The sequence below is a fragment of the Gopherus flavomarginatus genome, chromosome 3 (assembly GCF_025201925.1).
Source record: "Gopherus flavomarginatus isolate rGopFla2 chromosome 3, rGopFla2.mat.asm, whole genome shotgun sequence".
Taxonomy (NCBI): domain Eukaryota; kingdom Metazoa; phylum Chordata; order Testudines; family Testudinidae; genus Gopherus; species Gopherus flavomarginatus.
In genome coordinates, this window is record NC_066619.1 from 183,714,820 (window position 1) to 183,737,889 (window position 23,070).

Consider the following 23,070-nt stretch of genomic DNA (forward strand, 5'->3'; position numbering starts at 1 on the left):
GGGTGCAACCCTTCATCACCCTCAGATCCACATGTATCTTCCTGGCCCTTTGACTTGCTCTCTGTCTGGTGATCACTCCAACAAGACGTCACTTTCCCATTTTGAATCTGTCAGTCACAGAGTACAAACTAGCACCTCTCTGGATAGCAAACCTCTCTAAGTGAAGCCATTGTTACCTTTTGGAGAAGGCAGTTGGTATATCCTGCTACTAATGGAATAAAATTCTACATGCCCCACACTGTTTTGGGGCTTGTTCACACAGGACCTTATTCTGGAATAACTATTTGTGATTAACTCCATGTGTGGACCTCTTATTCTGGAATAATCTATAAATGCATTAAAATAATTCAGAATAAGGCATTCTCATTCTGAAATAAGAGCATCCACACATGGAGTTAATCATGAATAGTTAACCCACATCTTGCTTTATTCTGGATTAATTTTGATATGTGGACAAGCCTTTACACATTCCAGAGCATGTGAAAATTTAATTCATCAATAAATTGGATTAACTAAACTCTTTGATAAGGGATTGGAGACAAGAAGTGAGTCTATGGGAAGGCAAAAGGGAGTGAGAGATGCTGGCAGGACATAGTTTGATGGGTTACCAGGAATGGAGATACAGATGGGTTCTTTAACAACAAGTGTTGTTTGGTGACTTCCCATGTTGGAGGAGGACAATGACTGTCACCTCAAGCTACCTTTTTGGGGTCTTCCCTGTCAAATGTACAGTAGTGAATAGGTCTGCCAATCATGTTTGTCCTTTACCACCCATTGGCAACGTGCTCCCTGACCACAAGCTAAGGGCAGAATATTTTCAATACTGGAAGGTATGTTCCAATGACTCCAAAACTTTGCAAATAGCCCTTCACCTAAATAAACAAAACTGCCAAGTTACCACTTATCACATTTGGGTGGTGAATGGGTCCAAAATTATCCCTATCTGAAATACTTCGGTGTAACCTCAGATGGATGCCTAACGTTTGTAGCTCATCTGGAAGAGACATGTGAAAAGGCAAAATCGCGGACTAACCTTGTCCAAATCCTCACAAACACAATGTGGGGTACTGATGCACACACACTTCGAACAGTGACTCTAGCAATGTTGCACTCCACCACTGAATATTGCATATCAGTCTGGGCAGGCAGCTCCCATACCACATCTCTGAACATGCAGCTCAATGTTATGATGAGAATTATAACTGGAACACTGAAATCAACACCCTTCCACTGGTTGTCCACTTTTGCATGTATACCCACATTCAAAATACAGAGAGAGATAGAGCTTGTGAGTACAATCAAACTATGGCCAACCTGAATTTACCAATTCATGAGGACCTCCAGAAGCTTCCAAAGTCATGTCTGAAATCCTGTAAGTCTTTTTGGGATCAGGCTAAAGCTCTTATTCAATCATGAAGCACACTAGAAAGAATTCTCGGATAATGCTAATATCTCAAACAAATGTTTGATTGTTGATGCCCCAAAAGAACTTTTTAGGCTTCAACCAACCCTGGAAGCAATAGCCTGCATTGAACAGTTTCAGAACTTTACATGGCAGATGCTGTCATCTCTCACATCTCAGGAAGACGAGAGATAATGTAATGTTGGACACGAGTCACAAACTATGGACCACATTGTAAATCAGTGGCATTTTAGATTTACACCAAGCCACTTCCAAAGCTATGCACTGGCTCACTTATCTGGACTTGGTTATTTGAACATTGCTAATCAGCTCCATTGCCATAAAAAAGTAGAAGACGGTAGAAATGTATACATGTGTTCCCTAAGAAAAACGACTCAGATGTCTCCTTTGAGAACATTTCTGTCTAAAACTATAGAGCAATAATGCTGGTTTTGGTCATCTCTTTTAAAAGTGTTGATTACAGATTGCTCTCGCCCCTTGCTCCACCGATATGGCCACCAGGTGCCCGTTATCTACCGGGTAATGAGCGTTGGAATAGGGCGGAGGTTCGATCACTGGATGCCCCGGGGGGGGGTGACAAGTGCCCAAGGGCAGTGACGGGGATAACGCAAGCAATCAGGCGTAGTGTTAAAAATTAAGGATTTATTAAAGGAGTCACAGATAAGGATAAGGGATAACACAATTAGTTACAGCTTGGGCTTACAATATAATACTAGAACAAATAACACAAACACTACAATTACAAATAGAAGTTGGCCCTGGTATTTTTCTAAGTCCCAGTAATTATTCAGGTCGTCCCAGGGGTTAATAAAAGTGATATTGGTGCTGTTAATACTCATAAATGCAGCAACTAATCTTAGTAGACACAAATTGCTAGGCTCAACTGGTCCCCCTTGCGTTCAAGGTTTCCTGGTCAACGGGTTTCCCCTAGCAGGAGCCTTGGGGCGGCTGGAACCAGTCTCTGCCTCTTATCTAACAATACAGATGTACAGATATCCTTAACAACTAATTATACTTACACATACAAACCACAAAAGTTTCATTACGGCCGGCAAGCAGTCAGGCTCTGGGGAATGCGTGAGCCAGGAGAGAGCCAGGTTGATCAATCCTGGATACGGTTCGACGGGAATTCGAGTTCTCTCTCCCCCCGTCCCCAGGAGGGGGTCAGGAATATATAGCGAATTTTTCGTCATAATTTGTGATAAGCCAATTGTGGGGTCGCGAGTGGCTTATGCCCATACAAGGGAGGCAGTCGGGCCCCTACATCCTTACCCAGGTAGCAACCGTCGTGAGGGGAACTTCGTCCCTTCAGACCGGCTGACCACAAGGCTGCTTTTCCTGTTACAAGTTCTGCTTTCCAAGCAGCTACATGATCAGTGGCAGCTATGGGGGCTGGGGGGAAAAATCCGTTGGGGGTGGAGGCCGGGGCACTAGCTGCCTGGCCCTAGGGCCCAACTTGGGGGTCCAACATGCCCCCATGCTCCGGCCGACAACACCCAACGTACCTAAACCTCAGTGTCCGAGTCAGCGTCCGCTCCTACGAGCGGATGCGTCTCAGTGGCCGAGGCAGTAAGGGCACTTCCCACCATTCGCCGAACACAGGCCTTAACAAAAGCACACCCGAGGCAGAGGAGGCAGAGGCCCACCACGAGCGACACCAAAAGGGACTGAAAATAAGCCTTATAGGCACCAAGGCCCAGCCACTCCAGCCATGACCAGAAGCGGAAGGTCTCTCTGGACTCACGCACAGCAGTTCCCAAGGCCTGAAGGTCATCAATCACTTCACTTAAGTTTCCAGAGATAGAAGAAAGAGAGATACAGCACTTATCTTTAAACTGCGGATACATAGATATGAGGGTTTCACAAAAATCTCGTGATTGTAACAAAAATTGTATCATTAAGCGATTTTGAAAAGAATACTCTGCTAATTCATCTAACCGCTGATTAACTAAGCTGAAGCCCCGTGCAGTGGTGTTAGCTAGCGTTTCAATAGCCAATGATTGGAATAATACTTGCTCACGCAATAACATATATCCCACGGGGTTGAATAAAACCGCTGAAGATACTACAGAGGATAACGCACCCTTTGCCCTCTCCCACCATCCCCAAGAACGTCGAACCCGCCCGGCCGAACTGGGCTGCCGGGTCTTGACATAAAGACCACCCCCTTTTATTAGGATAGACCCGATGGTACATATACCTTTGGGATTGGGGGGGAGTGCTGCAAAGGCCGTCTCGCCACATAGCCAAAAGTGACCGGGTCTTAACTTATTTAAAACCCAACTAAAATAAAAATAGGTGTGTCTAAGAGGGTTAAAGAAGTCACTAAAGGGTGGGTCCATGACATTTATTTCCACGACAGTTTTATTGGTTATCGGCAGGGGGGTGTCCCGATTCATAACAGCGTTGCCGTGGGATACGTTGTCATAGATAAGGGTTTGGGAACAGTTTGGATACGTGCCTACCCAGTAGGGTGAGTTTGACCGGCCTCGTCGTCCCTTATTGCCATAAAACACCCAACAGTGGGACGCCATGGGTCTCTGTCCGGGTGACAAGGGGAGTGGGCCTAGATAACGTGCCGAAGTTTTATTAAAAATAGGAAAGACACGGGGGGAGATGGGGTTAAAATAATCATTTATACAACCTGTCCACTGCACGATAGGGAGCCACTGAGCAAAGGAGGAAGAACAATTAAGGGGACTATTAATACTACTAAAGTTAAACACTAATGGCAATAAATCAAACAAAGGCCTATTTACAGACAGCCTATTGGAACATGCAAGACAGTTGTCAGGTGTCAGTGAGGATAAGTCGATGTTTCCTCCCAGGACTTCTTGGATCCAATAGGCCGCGAACATAAGCTTATGGGCGTTCTCATCTACAGGATACGGCTGTCCTAGGTTCCGCGGATCGGGGCCCTTCTGGTTGTCGTCCCGTTTTCCTGCTGCCATTGCGAGCTGCAAGACAAACAGAAGGCGGCCTTATTGGCCCCCGTTAGTTCGTTCCTGACTCGGAACGCTTGCTTATCCAGTTATGATGGACCAAGGTGTGGGTGCCCCGGGCATCCACAATCGTGTAGGTATTAGGATATTTACCTATACTTACAATTTGTGCAGCGTAGGGTTCTCGGTGACCTGAGGCCTGTGGCTCAGCCACCCAGACTAGTTGGTCAGGCTGATATACGGGTGTCCAGGGGCCTCTAGGTCTGGGGCTGATTTCAGGCCAACGAGAATAGTTTGCATTGAGAGAGATTAGAACCTGTGGTAATAGTGCACTCCAACCCTTATAGTCAGCGTTGGGATTAACTGAACGAATCATGGTTTTCAGAACCCCGATTTTCCGCTCTACAACACCATTACTTTCGGGGTGATACTTTAAGTGAATATGGAGGGAAGCCCCCCATCCCAGCACTAATGCTTCAAAACGTTTGCTGGTAAACGGGGGTCCTCCATCTGCTTGAACTTCGGAGGGCACACCCCATGCTGCGGCTACCTGTTGCAGTGCCCCAGCCACAGCCGCAGCCGTGGTGGTATTTAGAGGGATACAGTGAGTTTGACGGGAGCCCAAATCTACCACTACCAGAGCCTTTGGGTGGCGACGGGCTCCAGGCAGGGGTCCCATTAAATCTATTTGCCACACCGCGCCAGGAGGGAAATACTCCGCAGCGTACGCCCACCGCTCATAACGTGGGCGGTTTTGGGACTTGATTTGTGCACACTTAAGGCAGGACTGCACGATTCTTTCACAGTCCTGCCGCCGTACCTCAGGTTTTCCCTGAGCACCTAGGGCTAACTGATTATATAGGCGGCCGCTAGGCAAATGCCCCCAATCCTCATGAAGCCATTGGAGGAATGGGTCGGTGTTAAGCTGGGGCTGCTGCCCCAGGCACACTTGGGGTGCTTGAATTTCCCTCATTTTGTGATCCAATTCAGAGTGGAGGGGGTTAGAGTCAGGACGATGTGATGGGCAATGGGTTATAAACCAGGGCCGGGAGAACTTACGTATGAGGTCAAAAATAGTCTCCCACAGGGGCATAAACGCTGTGGGGTTAGCCTCTCCCGTGAGGATGCTGAGACAAAATTGTGAGTCTATACCCAATACAACCTGATCAGAAACAGAATGGGCCTGGGTAACATGCTGGGCAGCGAGAAGGACCCCATGAACTTCGCTCTGCTGGGCCGATGAACCCGGGGGAAGGAGATCAACCTGAAAGTGGTCGCATTTAGCACAGAGGACTCCTGCCCGGGGGGTCGGGGAAGTGCCCCCGTCGGACACAATCCAGGGGTCATATTTTGTTTCTATACACAAGGGCTCCGAGGCTGCTGGGAATCGGACATCGTTTGGCAGCGATTTAAGCGTCCATTCCCGCCACGTGATTTCCCCCAAATAACACAGCTGTTGCCAAGTTAGGCTGGTCCCGTGAAAACTGGGGGGGGGCAGGCGCGTGAGCCAAGGAATAAGGTGTACCTCGGGGCCTATCAGGGTCCCTTTACTAGATAGCGGGGCCCAAATGCGTGCCTCGCCTGCGGCTAGTAACATAAGTCCTATGGGTCCATATCGATACTGAGGACCCTTGAGCCGTCGGGCCCAGTTATAAACCGGTTGCCCATCTTGTGATACCGAGTACCCATAGTGATGTTGTGTAAAGAAAAGGGTAATGGTAAAAGGTGAATCCCTTTTATATCGCGCTAGCCGTGGGTTGGAGGCAAACCAGGTGGCTATGTGTTCCAAGCTTTTTTGGGCCTCAGGACTCCATATTTCCCGTTTCCGTTTGGACGAGAGGGGTTCCTGGATCGTTTCCAGGTCTACAAGGTGTTTATCTGGGATGAAGTGTCGGTGATAATTAATCAGGCCTAAAAGTCTCTGCAGTTGCTTTTTATTCTCGGGTGGGTCTTTAACCCAAGGGTCTAAAATTCCCGAGGTGGGTTGGCCACAGTTATAAGGGTCATAATGTTGGCCTAAGAAGGAGAAGCTTTGAGAGGGCACGAGGTGGCTTTTTGCCTCATTAATTCGCCACCCATTGGCCTTTAGTTCGGCTACCACGGTATTAGTTACGTGTTGGACTATGTGTTCGTTGGGTCCAATTATAATTATGTCGTCCACATAGGCCAAAATGGTGGTGCCCCCAGTGGCTTCTACTCCCTTTAAGGTTTTTGCAAGAGCGGACGTGGCCAAGGTGGGGGAATTACAGAATCCTTGAGGGCACACCTTCCACTGGTACTGTGCGCCCTGAAAAGCGAAATTTAGGATTTGGGGTTTGTCCTCCAATGGGATTTGATAGAACATATCCTTTAAATCTAGGGTGCAGGCCCACCTTCCACTGGCATCGCTTAGCTGTTGCCGTATTTCTGGAATGGTGGCTGGGCCTGCGAATGGGAGGTGTCGGACTCGGCTATTTGCCTGCCTATAGTCAATTACCAATCGAAATTCAGAGGGGTTGCCGGGCTTGGGGATACCCCAGCCGGGAGATAGATAGTTTGACGCGATCGCCTGTGATATCCGTCCCTCCTTTAACAACTGGGCGAGCAGTTGCTTAATGAGGGGGATGCCTTCAGGCTTCGTGGGAATGGGGGAAAATTTCCATGAACTGTCATTAACAAGCTCGGGGCAATAAGGGGGGGGGGCTTCGGGCGACAGGGTGACAGGCAGAGCCTGACAGACTTGTTTTTGTAATCGCAGTCGTTTTATATCCCCAACCCCCAGCAAATTTGTTCCCCCCAACAAAGCCTTAACTTTTCGCTTATACCCCTTATGAATCAGAGTAAAGGTGACTACAGGCTTTTCTTCAATACTGTTAAGACCCTGAATAAACATAGTAGAACTTGTGGGTACATGGGGTACATCGGATTTTATAACGGAGATTTGAGCTCCGGTGTCCAACAAAAAAGATACAGGGGTATAAGGGGGTTTGGGACCGGCTACCAATAGGGTGTGATATGGTCGATCATCCCAAGTCTCTGTGGAGGCCGGGGCGCACCCGGCCTCTACTCGTTTTTTGTTCTCAAATAGTCGTCCCAGTCCCTCCATCCTAACTGTCTCCCCAAATCTAGCTGCTGGGTATCAGACATTTTCCGCAGTGCCTCCTTGGGGATCCCCTTATGTAACAGGAACCCAAAAAGTGCTCTTTCAGCCTTAGTTCGTTCAGGGTGTTTAGACTGACCCTTGTTAACAGGGCTCTCAGCTGGAAGGGCTGAAATGGGGTCCTTCGAGGCTGGTGGCATTCGAAGCCGGGACATGACTTCATATAAGGTAATAAGGGGTTGCCCAACCCAACCATGGAGCAGCAGGGTCCCCCCTGTGTCAATCGGTGGGGCGCCTTCTACGGCCATGTCCACTGCGTCCCGGTTGACCGGAATTTGAGTGGGGTCTGCGACAAAAATAAAGGGGAAGCCCGACTGGAGCTGTTGCGGGTTTAAATTTAACGGCGTCGCTTGTGGGTCCCACGTTAAGATGGACGCTCCGGCAATGGCCCATATAACTTCGTGGGGGGTGTTTATGCTGCCAGGGGGAATATACATGCCCTTAAAACTTCCCTTCATTGTTAGGGCGGCCGCGGCTGGTATAGTAAGCGGCCAGACCCCATTTCCTAAGAGGTGATGACCCGGGAACCCCGACGACCAATTAGACGTTTTGGCCAGAACAGCGGCCTCCTCCTTATCCACTACCTCCGCCCCATAATCCAGAGCCAGACGACCCAGCCATATTAGGGGTGCCTCGCCCTCCCTGCGCCTCGTGTCTGCTAAGAATTCCTTCAACTCCGCCTTAGTGCGAGTTCGAAGCTCGGTGGTCGTAACCGTCTGGCCTGTATTAGAATCCAACTTACTTTTGGTGAGAACAACGGGCATTGCCTCTATCTGCCCCTCCTTCTCAGGCGCAGGTGGGGCTGAGGGGAGTGCGGGGTAAATTAAAGGGGAAGGGGGGTCTTCATAGGGGGGTGGGCTTTTACTAGTCTGACTCCCGTCCTCCTGCTCTTTTTCACTTATCTCACATTCTGCGCTGTCAGTGCTGTTAGCAGCGGCTTGTTTAGCAGCAAACATAGTGCTTCCATGAAGGACCGCGCAGAGGTCCAGCGCCTTATTCAGTGCGCTGAACAAGACCGTGGACACGTCCTCTGACTTATACTCGTCTGGTCTAAGTTTCTTTGTTCGCCTGGTCTGTTCTAATTCCTGCACTAACTGGGCTAGCAACCCATGGGCAGGATCACCCGGCTGTACCCGGGGCGGGGGTATGAGTTTGGAAACGGTGGCCCCGGATCTTTTTATGATACGGCTACACTCCTTCCAAATGCCCAACGGTGTCTCGGTCCGACTAGTCTCCGCAACCCCCGTGCACTGGGGCTGCAGGGAGCTATCGGCCGGCTGACATTTAAAGGTGGGATGGCAATGGAGGAGACATCCTACGGCGGGCAGGGTTAATGAGGTCGTATAGCTTTTTGACCCTGACCCTGACTCTATAATACAAACCCAGTCTAGGGTGGGCTTCGCAGACTGTCTGCTGGCCACTTGGTGAAATTGCAGGTGTTGAAATTGCTCGAGCTCAGATTGCTCACGGTCCCCACTACACCACGGGCACTGACCCTCCCGAAGGCATCCTGTTCGTGACGCCATGTTGATTACAGATTGCTCTCGCCCCTTGCTCCACCGATATGGCCACCAGGTGCCCGTTATCTACCGGGTAATGAGCGTTGGAATAGGGCGGAGGTTCGATCACTGGATGCCCCGGGGGGGGGTGACAAGTGCCCAAGGGCAGTGACGGGGATAACGCAAGCAATCAGGCGTAGTGTTAAAAATTAAGGATTTATTAAAGGAGTCACAGATAAGGATAAGGGATAACACAATTAGTTACAGCTTGGGCTTACAATATAATACTAGAACAAATAACACAAACACTACAATTACAAATAGAAGTTGGCCCTGGTATTTTTCTAAGTCCCAGTAATTATTCAGGTCGTCCCAGGGGTTAATAAAAGTGATATTGGTGCTGTTAATACTCATAAATGCAGCAACTAATCTTAGTAGACACAAATTGCTAGGCTCAACTGGTCCCCCTTGCGTTCAAGGTTTCCTGGTCAACGGGTTTCCCCTAGCAGGAGCCTTGGGGCGGCTGGAACCAGTCTCTGCCTCTTATCTAACAATACAGATGTACAGATATCCTTAACAACTAATTATACTTACACATACAAACCACAAAAGTTTCATTACGGCCGGCAAGCAGTCAGGCTCTGGGGAATGCGTGAGCCAGGAGAGAGCCAGGTTGATCAATCCTGGATACGGTTCGACGGGAATTCGAGTTCTCTCTCCCCCCGTCCCCAGGAGGGGGTCAGGAATATATAGCGAATTTTTCGTCATAATTTGTGATAAGCCAATTGTGGGGTCGCGAGTGGCTTATGCCCATACAAGGGAGGCAGTCGGGCCCCTACATCCTTACCCAGGTAGCAACCGTCGTGAGGGGAACTTCGTCCCTTCAGACCGGCTGACCACAAGGCTGCTTTTCCTGTTACAAGTTCTGCTTTCCAAGCAGCTACATGATCAGTGGCAGCTATGGGGGCTGGGGGAAAAATCCGTTGGGGGTGGAGGCCGGGGCACTAGCTGCCTGGCCCTAGGGCCCAACTTGGGGGTCCAACAAAAAGTAGAGCTGGGCCTAAAATGCGTCACTAAATTCAGATTACTCCGTACACTTTAGGAAAAGTCCAGATCTGTATCCAGATCCAAAATTCTTGACTCTGGTCCATATTTATAGGATGAATGATAACTAGAATACTGAATGCAGAAATTTAAGGAAAGTTTGGATCCAAATCTGGACTGGAAATTTTCAGCTGTTCTATCTCTACTTAAGACTGAATCAACTTTTGTCTGGAATGAAACATAGGGTCCCTTGTCAGATGACTTGCCCCATATGCAGTAATTTCAGGGGATGAGTTTAAAAAATGGAAGGGTTTATGAAGGCTTATTAAGGGCAATGAATAAGAGGTGTAACAGGAGAGTTGTCATGGGAAAATGTAGGCAGGTTTTGGGCATTGCCACTGCAGAGAAGAGGATGAATTTTCAGGAAAAGTAGAATCTCACATCTGAAACTTGAGCATTTCAGTCAGCAGCATGATGTGCAAGATGGCAGATTTCCTCCAAAAAAGTGTTTATGGTTATTAGAATAAACAGCTTAAGACTTTATTGTCTGCATGTTGAGTATATTTATTAGTAGTACTATGGTTCAGGATCAAGGCTCCCTTTTGCTAGATCCTGTACAAATAAGTAGTAATGTTTCCTGCCCCAGTGACCTTATAAACTAATTTGTGACAAGAAGCAAATAATGAGTGGGACAAGGCTAATGAAAATGTTTTGTGCAAGTATGTAGGTAGCTGTAGTGGAGACTGAAAAATACTGGTGGCCATGAGGGTTTGTTGTTGGGTTTGTTTAAATTAATAAAATCAACTATCTCTGACTGCATGAAGAAACCCTTTGTGTAAGATTTGGTCAGTCCAGGGTAGATGAGTAATAAATCCTCATGTGATAAAACCGATATCTCTCAAAATATAAGTAGTATGTAGTGTATGTGAGAGAGAGATATAATTTCTTTTTAGAGTACAGGAAACAATTTGAAACATACTTGCTCCTTTTCCTACCTTAATAATGACAGTGTTCTAAAAATAAACACACAGTACCTTTGTGGTTTGGATTCTCATTTCATTACTGATCTACATGATTCATGTGTACAACATAGGGGTTTCCCCCCAATAACAGGTATATCCCTGCTTGTGGTGACTCAGGGTGGGGGAGGGGGAGGAGGGTTCCTTTCATATTTGCATGGTTCACCATTTGGTATGCGGTCTAACTCTTCACTCTGGCCTCTTTGAGCGCATATTGAAAGCTGTTGAATTTTTTGTATTTTTAATACTGGCTGGCTTCTGTGGGATTATCGGGGGAGGAATATGTGTGGCCTCTGGCAGGGGTGGGGGAAGGGATAGCTCAGTGGTTTGAGCATTGGCCTGCTAAACCCAGGGTTGTGAGTTCAATCCTTGAGGGGGCCATTTAGGGAACTGGGGTAAAAATCTGTCCGGGGATTGGTCCTGCTTTGAGCAGGGCATTGGACTAGATGACCTCCTGAGGTCCCTTCCAACCCTGATATTCTGTGTTACTTCCTGTTCTGGTTCTGACATTGACTCCCCTTGTTACCTTGGGCAAGTCATTGAATTTCTCTCCTTTAGCTTCCTCATGGGTACAGTGAGGATGAAAATAGTTCCTACTGTATTTCACAGGAATGTTGTATCTGATTCTAAATAAACTGGCCCAATCCTGATCCCATTGAAACAAATGGGAGCTTTGCATTGATTTCAAAGGGAGAATGCTCATATTTTGTAATGCAGTTTTTGTGTGGTGGTGGTTGGGTTCCCTTCCTCAAAAAAAGTTCTCAGCATTGGCCTAATTTTGTTCCAGTTGAAGTCATTGCTCTTCTTCGAGGAGTGTCCCCTGTGGGTGCTCTACTTCAGGTGAAAATGCAACTCTTTGCCTTTGATTGAAGATTTTCAACAGCAGTGCTCATCTGGATCACGCATGAGCTCTCCTTGTCTCATGCTGTTGTCAGCATCTGTCTTGTGTGCATGACCAGACATTCCCCCCCCGAGTTCCTTCCCAACCATCCTCAGCCTGAGACAAAATTCCCAGCGGTGTGAAAACCGATAGCTCTATTTAGTGTTTAGTATAGCTTTTTAGAGTAGTCTTAGTATAATAGTTACATTTACTTACCCTTTTTCTTTCCCTGTTTATTTTTTCATTTAGAAATTATTATACATATATTTTCTTACCCTCTAAAATAGTGAGCTGAACCACCATAGGTGGATCTATGGCCGGTTGACCAGGCTTCAGGTGCTGCCTTTCCTGCTGGGAGGCAATCCCAATATCGGATAGACACTCTCAATGTATGTGGTGCTTACATGAGAGAGACATCCCACAAAGTGGTCTCACTGCAGCAGCATAAAGGCTTGCACTAGAAAGAACAGAGACCTGTATCTCAAACTTACACTTATGGAGAAATCTCTGCGCCCAGCATTTGATCCCAGCTAGAAGACCCCCTCTGGACAACGATCTCCAGAAACTTCACCCTCTTCACAGAGGAAGGCTCACTCCTCCAAAAAGGTAGTGAGGAAAAGAGCCATTGAGAAAGAAATGGTCTCTGGCTCATTTTGTATCCTCGGTACTGACCACACGGTGGCAGAATACATACGAGGCACCAGGATCCTCTGGTTCATAGAAGATTAGGATTAGAAGAGACTTCAGGAGGTCATCTAGTCCAACCCCCTGCTCAAAGCAGGACCAACCCCAGCTAAATCATCACAGCCAGGGCTTTGTCAAGCTGGGTCTTAAAAACCTCTAAAGATGGAGATTCCACCATTTCCCTAGGTAACCCATTACAGTGCTTCACCACACTCCTAGTGAAATAGTGTTTCCTAATAGCCAGCCTAGACCACCAGCACAGCAACTTGAGACCATTGCTCCTTGTTCTGTCATCTGCCACCACTGAGAACAGCTGAGCTCTATCCTCTTTGGAACCTCCCTTCAGGTAGTGGAAGGCTGCTATCAAATCCCCCCTCACTCTTCTCTTCCGCAGACTAAACAAGCCCAGTTCCTTCAGTCTCTCCTCATAAATCATGTGCCCCAGCCTCCTAATCATTTTTGTTGCCCTCTGCTGGACTCTCTCAAATTTGTCCACATCCTTTCTGTAGTGGGGGGCCCAAAACTGGACGCAGTACTCCAGATGTGGCCTCACCAGTGCCAAATAGAGAGGAATAATCACTTCCCTCAATCTGCTGGCAGTGCACCTACTAATGCAGCCCAATATGCTGTTAGCCTTCTGCCAACAAGGGCACACTGCTGACTCATATCCAGCTTCTCATCCACTGTAATCCCCAGGGCCTTTTCTGCAGAACTGCTGCTTAGCCAGTGGGTCCCAGGCCTGTAGCGGTGCATGGGATTCTTCTGTCCTAAGTGCAGGACGCTGCACTTGTCCTTATTGAACCTCATCAGATTTATTTTGGCCCAATCCTCCAATTTGCCTAGGTCACTCTGGACTCTATCTCTACTCTCCAGCTTATCTACCTCTCTCTGCCCAGCAGGGCCGGCTTTAGGCCAATTTCATCAATTCCCCCGAATCGGGCCCCATGCCTAAGAGGGCCCCGCGCCCAGTGAGAATCTCTTCCCTGGCTAGAGACACCTTTTTAATTTTTACTCACCTGACGGCGCTCCGGGTCTTCGGCAGCACTTCAGGGGTGGGTTCTTCACTTGCTCTGGGTCTTGTGCGGCACTTAGACAGCGAGTCCTTCAGTGCCGCCGAGGACCTGGAGGGAGTAAAGGCCCTGCCCCCGAAGTGCCACCGAAGACTCGGAGCACTGCCCGGTGAGTACAATCCCCACGTGTTTTTTTACATGTGCTTTTTTTTTTTTTTTTTTTTTTTTTTTATTCCCTGTCATCCCTGCCAGGGCCCCGTTGAAACTGTTCAAATTGGGCCCTGCACTTCCTAAAGCCGGACCTGTATCCACCTTATAGTCCATTCATCCAATCCATGCTTTTTTAACTTGCTGGCAAGAATACTGTGGGAGATCGTATCAAAAGCTTTGCTTAAGTCCAGATATATCACATCTACTGCTTTCCCCATATCCACAGAGCCGGTTACCTCATCATAGAAGGCATTCAGGTTGGTCAGGCATGACTTGCCCTTGGTGAATCCATGTTGACTGTTCCTGATCACTTTCCTCTCCTCCAAGTGCTTCAGAATGATTTCCTTGAGGACCTGCTCCATGATTTTCCCAGGAACTCAGATGAGGCTGACTGGTCTGTAGTTCCCCGGGTTGTTGTTCTTCCCTTTTTTAATGATGGGCACTATATTTGCCTTTTTTCAATCATCCAGGACCTCCCCGATCACCATGCATTTTCAAAGATAATAACCAATGACTCTGGAATCACACCAGCCAGTTCCCTCAGCACCCTCAGATGCATCAGACCCATGGACTTATGCATGTCCCGCTTTTCTAAATAGTCCTCAACCTGTTCTTTCACCACTGAGGGCTGCTAACCTCCTCCCCATACTATGTTGTCCAGGACAGCAGTGTGAGAGCTGACCTTATCTGTGAAGACCGCAGCAAAAAAAGCGTTGAATACTTTAGCTTTTTCCACATCATCTGTCATTAGGTTGCCTCCGCCATTCATTAAGGGTCCCACACTTTCCCTGACCTTTTTCTTGTTGCTAACATACCTGTAGAAACCCTTCCTGTTACCCTTCACGTCGCTTGCTAGCTGCAACTCCAGTTGTGTTTTGGCCTTCCTGATTACACCTCTGTATGCTCAAGCAATATTTTTATACTCCTCCCTAGTCACCTATCCAAGTTTCCACTTCTTGTAAGCTTCCTTTTTGTGTTTAAGCTCACTGAAGATTTCACTGTTAAGCCAAGCTGGTCACCTGCCGTATTTGCTATTCTTTCTGCTCATTGAGATCGTTTGTTCCTGTGCCCTCAATAAGGCTTCTTTAATATACAGCCAGCTTTCCTGGACTCCTTTCCCCCTCATATTAGACTCCCAGGGGATCCTGCTCATCAGTTCCCTAAGGGAGTTGGTCTGCTTTTCTGAAGTCCAGGGTCCATATTTTGGTACCCTTTCTTTCTTTTGTGAGGATTCTGAACTCAACCATCTCATGGTCACTGCTGCCCAGGTTGCCTCCCAATTCTACTTCCCCTACCAATTCTTCCCTGTTTGTAAGCAGCAGGTCAAGAAGAGAATGGCCTCTGGTTTGTTCCTCTAGTAGTTGCATCAGAGAGTTGTCCCCAACACTCTCAAAAAAACTTCCTGGATTGTTTGTGCACTGTGGTATTGCTCTCCCAGCAGATGTCAGGTTCTGTGTGTACCGTGAAAGCCAGTGACCGCAAGTAGGCCGGCCCTGGGCAAACAGAAGCACACCTCCTCCACTACACTGCCAATTGAGCTGCCTAAGGTTGCGGCACCAAGGCACATCCACCTCAGAAAATTCAACAAATTCGTAAAGATCCAGTGGTTCAGGTTGGTCACATTAGTAATGATAATACCTGCAGTGGAACAGGAGGACTGACCCTCAGCCCTCAACATCCGGTATCAAGCAGAGTACCTCAGGGGTCGGTTCTGGGGCCAGTTTTGTTCAACATCTTTGTTAATGATCTAGATTGATGGGATGGATTGCACCCTCAGCTGCTGCAGGGTGGAAGAGGAATCCCCCAGCCACCATGGTGGCAGGGGAAACCATGGAGCCACAGCAGCAAAAGTCACAGACAGGTCACGGCTTCTGTGAATATTTGTTTAAGTCCATGACATGTCCGTGACTTTTACGAAAAAAAACCATGACAAAATCGTAGCTTTACTATAGTCAATCTGATCTCCTTAGTACTGTGATCTCCAAACACATTGGCATGGACCTGCTTCCACTTATTAGGCCATATGGCAGCAACCACATTCATAGTATGACACACACAACTTCACATGTGTTGCATTCAGGGCTGCCAAAGAACCATCTACATACCACACAAACACAGCCTGAACAAGCGCCTCACCATGCCGCTCAAAGTCAAAGACTCTCTACACTGGTGTACACAACCCCCCAACGTGTGTGTAGGAGTCCCTTTCACACAGACTCCACCTTCAATATTTCTCACAACTGATGCCTCCTTGATAGGCTGAGGAGCACTACACAATTCAGGGTAGGTGGTCACCCTCCAAGAATACTATTACACATAAATCTCATGGAGCTGTGCAAGGTTCACAATGCAAGCTTGCACTTTCTGCTCCTGATCAGGAATGAGACTATAAGGGCAATGATGGATAACATTGCCTGCATGTTTTATATAAACCGACAGGGAAGGGCAAGATCACTCTCCATATGCATCAAAGCAATGAAACTATGGAACTGATGTGTACGGCACAATGTCAGAATATCAGCTTTGTACATCACAGGTTGTCAGAACACTACAGTGGTTACGCTGAACAGAGAATTTTCTCAGGATCATGAATGGGAAGTAAACAATGCAGTTCTACAGAACATATTCAAACACTAGGGTCACCCATCCATTGACTTCTTTGTAACATCCTAAAATTGCAAATGCCTGCAATTCTGTTCAAGAGCAGACTTGGGGTTCCAATCCCTGGGAGATGCCTTCCTCCTCAAATGGGATACACCTCCGATATACACGTTTTCCCTGATCCTCCTGTTATTGAGGGTTATACACACAATACAAACAGACAGGGCCAAAGTCATTCTGTTAGTCCCCACATGGATCAGACAAACATGGTATTTGTACCTGGTGTGGATAGTGGTATGCACACCACGCACTCTTCCACTTCTGCCGAACCTTTCATCAGAGGATGCCGGACAGGTGTACTCCACAAACCTGGAGAGATTTCACCTGAGAACATGGCTCCTATGTGGTTCCAACATAAAGAATTAACCTGCTCAGAACAGGCGAAGGACATATTAAACAGCAGAAGAACAATCACATATACCTGCATAAAGGGAAGAGATTCAACATACAGTGTTAAAATAAACAAGTCAGGGCCATTTCCGCCCTCTTGTCCATGGTATTGGAATACATATTGGGCTAAAGACATCTGGACTGTCCCTTAGCTCAGTCAGTGTACATCTCGTGGCTATTACTGCTTTCCACCACAAGGTGGATGGCATATTAATATTTGTGCACCAAATGTTTTCTTATGGGTATTGGAAATGTCTACCCTGAAGTACATGTACCTACCCCACCTTGAGACCTGAACTTAGTAGTACACTGATTCACTAGGTCCCCATTTGAACCTTTAGCAACATGCTCTCTGACACATTGATGAAAGTGGCTCTCTCAGTTGCAATCACGTCAGTCTGCTGAGTGGGAGAACTAGGGCCCTCATGACACACCTACCTTACACATCTTTTTCAAGGACAAGGTCATCCTAAGACCCCACCCAAAACTGTTTCCTAAAATACCTTCTACCTTTCACTTAAACCAACTAATCCATCTTCCTTCATTCTTCCTTAAACCTCATGGGAGTAAACAGGACTCAGTACTACATATGCTAGAGGGTCAGGTGTGCTTTAGCGTTCTATCTTGACAGAACTAAGCCATTCAGAAAATCACAGAGACTTTTTATTTCCACTGAGGAATGATCTAAAGGTTCTGCTATTTCCAAACAGATTTGGATTTCTGGGTGCATCCACTTCTGGTACCAACAGAAGGATATACAAACCCCAGTGGGGATCCAAACCTGCTCCACCAGCTCCCTTTCAACTTCAATAGCCTTCCTAACAATGTTGCGATCGTGGACATATGTACAGCAGCCAGCTAGGTGTCACACTCATGTTAACAAAACATTATGCAATCAACCAGCATTCAAAATTAGACGCATTGTTAGGCCTTATTGTTTTATCACGTACTCATGCAACTCTGAAGCCCTTTCCATACAACAAGGTGCACTGCTCAATAGTCACCTGAAGTGGAGCACCCTCAAGGACACTCCTCGAAGAATAAGAGAAGGCTACTCACCCTGTGCAGTAACTGAGGTTTTTCGAGATGGGTGTCCCTGGGGAGTGATCCACTACCCACCCACCTCCCCTCTACTTCAGAGTTAAATTTCCAAACTCTACAGTAGAGAAGGAACTGAGGAGGATCTGGTCGCATGTGCTAGATAGGTGTTGACAATGGCAGAGAGAGAGCACATGCATGACCCAGATGAGTATTGCTGCTGAAATTCTCCAATCAAAGGTACAGAGACACACGTTCACTTGGAGTAGAGTACCCATAGGGAAGAACCTCGGTTACTCACCCTGTGCAGTAACTTTTTAAAACTCCTGTTGACTTCATTGGCAGCAGAGTTAGGCCAGCACTGAGCGCTTCTGAAAATGCCACCCTTTCTCTTTGAAGTGCTAAGAGTATAATATTATTGTTAATAATTATTTTATTGCATTTAAATCTGAATTAAATTCCTGAATCACTCTGTAAAAATATACTCAAGTCAGTAGTATCAAGGATGTTAGCTATCCTGTCTCTAACCACTGCTCTAATCACTAGACTCTTCTTCCAGAGTAACATGTAAAACCCAAGCAGAACTTCACTACCAGTTGCTCCCTGAGATCAAGTGGAAGAGGTATGTGCTATGGATCATAAAATCCAGGGTTCAAGCCCTGCTGATTGTGCAAATGGGGAAAAATAGTATCTAATCTTTTAATTAAGACTGTCAAACGGTATAAGGGGGGAGAATGAATGTGGCATAAGTAACCTTAATTCTGGCATTTCGTAACTTTTTTCAGTGCTTGACCTATGTTTAATGTAAGGTGTTTTCTTTTGGGTTTTTTTTTTGTATGTTCATGTCCTAAAGCCTTCTCTGGTACCCCCACAATGGCTGTATGAAAGAGAAGTCTGAGGGGGTATCATCTTTTCCAAGGGATCTGCATGGGATGAGGTAGGATGTTTGTTAGAGTTTCTCTGGCCTGCCCACCTAAGGCCCCACAACCTTCAGGTCCTGCACTGAGCACTCTCAGCTGAACCCAAGAATCTGTCTCTACATTGTTATTTGGCTGAACTGTTCTTTCTAATACTTGCCTTTTTATTAGGGTTTTCAATTAATTGCAGTTAACTCATGCGATTAACTCAAAAAAATTAATGGTGATTAATCACACTGTTAAACAATAGAATACCAATTGAAATTTATTAAATATTTGTGGATGTTTTTCTATTTTTTCAAATATATTGATTTCTGTTACAACACTGAATACAAAGTGTACAGTGCTCACTTTATATTATTTTTATTACAAATATTTGCACTATAAAAATGATAAACAAAAGAAATAGTATTTTTCAGTTTACCTCATACAAGTACTTTAGAGCAATCTTTTTATTGCAAAAGTGTAACTTACAAAAGCAGATTTTTTGTTACATAACTGCTCTCAAAAACAAAACAATATAAATTTTGTCCACTGAGTCCTACTTCTTGTTCAGCCAATTGCTAAGACAAACAAGTTCGTTTTTTTTTGCAGGAGATGCTGCTGCCTGCTTCTTATTTACAATGTCATCTGAAAGTGAGAACAGACATTTGCATGGCACTTTTGTAGCTGGTGCTGCAAGGCATTTACATGCCAGATATGCTAAATATTCGTATGCCCCTTAATGCTTTGGCCACCATTCCAGAGGACATGCTTTCATGCTGATGATGCGCGTTAAAAAATAATGCGTTAATTAAATTTGTGACTGACCTCCTTGGGGGAGAACTGTGTCTTCGGCTCTGTTTTACCTGCATTCTGCCATATATTTCATGTTATAGCAGTCTCAGATGATGACTCAGCACATGTTCTTTTGAAAAACACTTTCAGAGCAGATTTGACAATGCAAAGAAAATATTAATGTGAGATTTGTAAAAATAGCTACAGCATTTGACCCAAGGTTTAAGAATCAGAAGTGCCTTCCAAAATCTGAGAGGGACAAGGTGTGGAGCATGCTCTCAGAAGTCTTAAAAAAACAACACTCAGATGTGGAAACTATAGCACTCAAACCACCAAAAAAGAAAATCAACCTTCTGTTGGTGGCACCTAACTCAGATGATCAAAATGAACATGCATTAGTCCGCTATGCTTTGCATCATTATATAGCAGAACCCATCATCAACATGGATGCATGTTTTCTGGAATAGCGGTTGAAGATTAAGGGGCATATGAATCGTTAGCACATCTGGCACGTAAATATCTTGCAATGCCGGCTGCAACAGTGCCATGCAAGCACCTGTTTTCACTTTCAGTGGGCAACATTATCTCCTGTAAATTGTAACTAAATTTGGTTGTCTGAGTGATTGCTGAAGTAGGACTGAGGGGATTTGTAGGCTCTAAAGTTTACATTGTTTTATTTTTCAGTGAAGTTACTTTTTGCACATAATTCTATTTTTGTAAGTTCATCTTTCACAATGAAGAGATTGCACTACAATATTGTATTAGATGAATTGAAAAATACTATTTCTTTTGTTTTTTACAGTGCAAATATTTGTAATCAAAAATAAATATAAAGTGAATACTATACAATTTGTATCCATGTTGTAACTGAAATCAATATATTTGAAAATGTAGAAAACATCCCAAAATATTTAAATAAATGCTATTCCATTATTTTTTAACACCGTGATTAATTGTGATTAATTTTTGTAATCAATTGACAGCCCTATTTTTTATCCATGTCATATCTTTGAGTGGTTATTCTGAACACATGCATTGTGAGAGATGAGGTTAGTTTTGCTTGTACCTCTTAACCTTCTGATTCATTTTTGAATGTGTAATAATGTGGGAGTTCACAAAGAAGAGTCATGTTGTCATAGTAAAAAATAGTCAAATCGTAATCCTGGACTTGTGGCGGGTTTTTGATCAATCTTCAATGGTTTTGAGTGCTTACTGCAAGGTACTGGATATCCTCAAATCCCACTGGCTTCTATGAGAATTGAGGGCATGCAACACTTTGCATGACTGAACCATTAATTGCATGTATCTGTGTTACTGATGTTGCTCATGGAAAGGAAGGGGAATTCCCTTTAAATGTCTATATCAGGCCTACTTTTCCAGGTACTGCCAGGAGCGGCCCTTAAATCTGAATAAATAATATTTATACACTCTATTCTTTAGAGTAGACACTCTGTTCTTTGATATTGTGTGTTGTATGTTGTATGTCTTGGCTATACGTGGTTGAACAAAAATGTCAAAAGATTCCATTTTTAATGTCTAAGAAAGAGATCTAAGTGAAACTGAGATCTGTGGGAGACAAATTTCCTATGTTAAAAGGAAGTGTCCCTGTTTAACATAAATGTTAGCAATAGTATCAACAATAACTTAATAAAACTATGCGTGTGAAACTTATTACCCAGTTTTTCACATGGGATTCTTTTTTCTTTCACGGGGAACTTTAGTGGAAAATAATATTACATAGTTGCAGTTGTTATCTTGAACCTAGGAAGGTGGAAAAATACAGCATTTTGCTGTGTGCTTACCAGAATTGTTCAAAATCTTCTCTCTGTCCAGTGGTGTGAATTATACTACCAGAGCTAGGGAGGCCTACTGATTGTTGTCATAATTGAATATTATTTAGGCCTAGCTTTCACAATATGCAAGTTGAAGTTGGGGGCTTCCACTGCTTAATGTGAAATAATAATAATGATAATGCCTAGCTCTTAGATAGTATTTTTCATCAGTAGATCTCAAAGCACTTCACAAAGGATGCAAGCATCATTATCCCCCTTTTACCAATGGGGAAGCGAAGGCACAGATTAATGAAGTGACTTGCTCCAATGTTTTCCAGCAAGCTAGTGTCAGAACCAGGAATATAACCCAGGTTTCCTGAGGTCCAGAACAATACTCTGTCCACTATGTGCCTGTGTCTTAATTTCACTATCTGTAAAGTGAGGATAGTATTTGCTTATATCACAGAGGTACTGTGTGACATAATTATAGGTGCAGGCAACATTACCTATAGACAGGGTTGCCTGACACTTCCATTATAAGACCCTATAACTTTGCCAAACAAACTGTCTGGACTGAAATTTTCTATGTTGGGTGTCTACCCTGAGCTGAATTGTTTTGGAAAGTGTAAGCAAAAATTGTTCAACTATTAAAACAAGATTAGGGGAAATGTTTTGTTTTGCCCATGTTAACAAATTTGTTAAGTTATTATTTATTGTGTATTTAGAGCATTTAGAGTGTTCATGCTTTGAAGCAGGGACTTGAAGTTTGAGAGGGGGGATGGCTGTTGTGTCAGGGATATGCCTTTTGCTGTTCCTGTGAAAATTCAGCCAAATTTGGTGAACCTTTGAAAAATCTCATTTGAAATATGCTCAGATGTGTTAGTGGATAAATTCTTGTTTGGCAGCTGAATTCTCTGAAGATTCGGTCTACATTGACCATGCTCCCGTCCACAACAGCAGGGGCTGAGCAGGACTTTTCCTTAATTTCTGTCCCTGGCTGCTGCAAGCCTAGATGGAGGCTTGATATAGGAACTAAGAGCTGGAAGACTGTCTCTCCTGTGCTCTCAAGGCTCCCCCTTCTGGGGAGGAGGAAGCTACTTGACTCAAATGCAGAGGAGAAAAGAGCTGGGCTTGTGGGGTCATGGGAGTACATTGGGACAAAAAGCCTGGGACTGGGAACTGGTACAGGGGAGAGGGAGAAAAACTGGGACTGGCTGGGCAAGGAGACCCTGACTGGGAGCCATTGAGGGGATATGGGGGTGACCAGGAGCCAGTGGGGGGGGGGGGGAAAGGATCAGTTGAGGAGCCAGTAGTGGGGAAACTGGGACCAGCTGGAAATGGAGGGAGGCTCTGAGAGGAAGCAAGGATTCTGGAATGAGGAGGCAACGTGCAGGGGGTGAGATGAGAAACTGGGTCTTGGAGCCATTTGGGGAAGAGAGCAGGAGGGAGAACTGGGATTGGCTGGACAAGGAGCCCAGAGCATATACTGGCATGAGGAGCCTAGGCAGGGAAACTCCGACTGATAGTAGGGGAGGTGACAATGACGGAAACAGTGGTGTGGGTTTAGAGAAGATGGCATTATTGGTCTTAGGTACAGATAGGTACTATTTTTTCCACAGGACCCTTGGTTCATTCAGTGCACAGGATGGACCTACTCAGGGAACA

At 45.6% G+C, this 23,070-nt stretch overlaps 1 long non-coding RNA gene across 1 annotated transcript in view; it reads left to right on the forward strand.

Annotated features, from left to right (window-relative positions):
- The window catches only part of LOC127047882 (uncharacterized), a 128,517-nt gene that overhangs the window by 42,004 nt on the left and 63,443 nt on the right, over positions 1-23,070 (forward strand). The gene's annotated exons all lie outside the window — the stretch shown is intronic.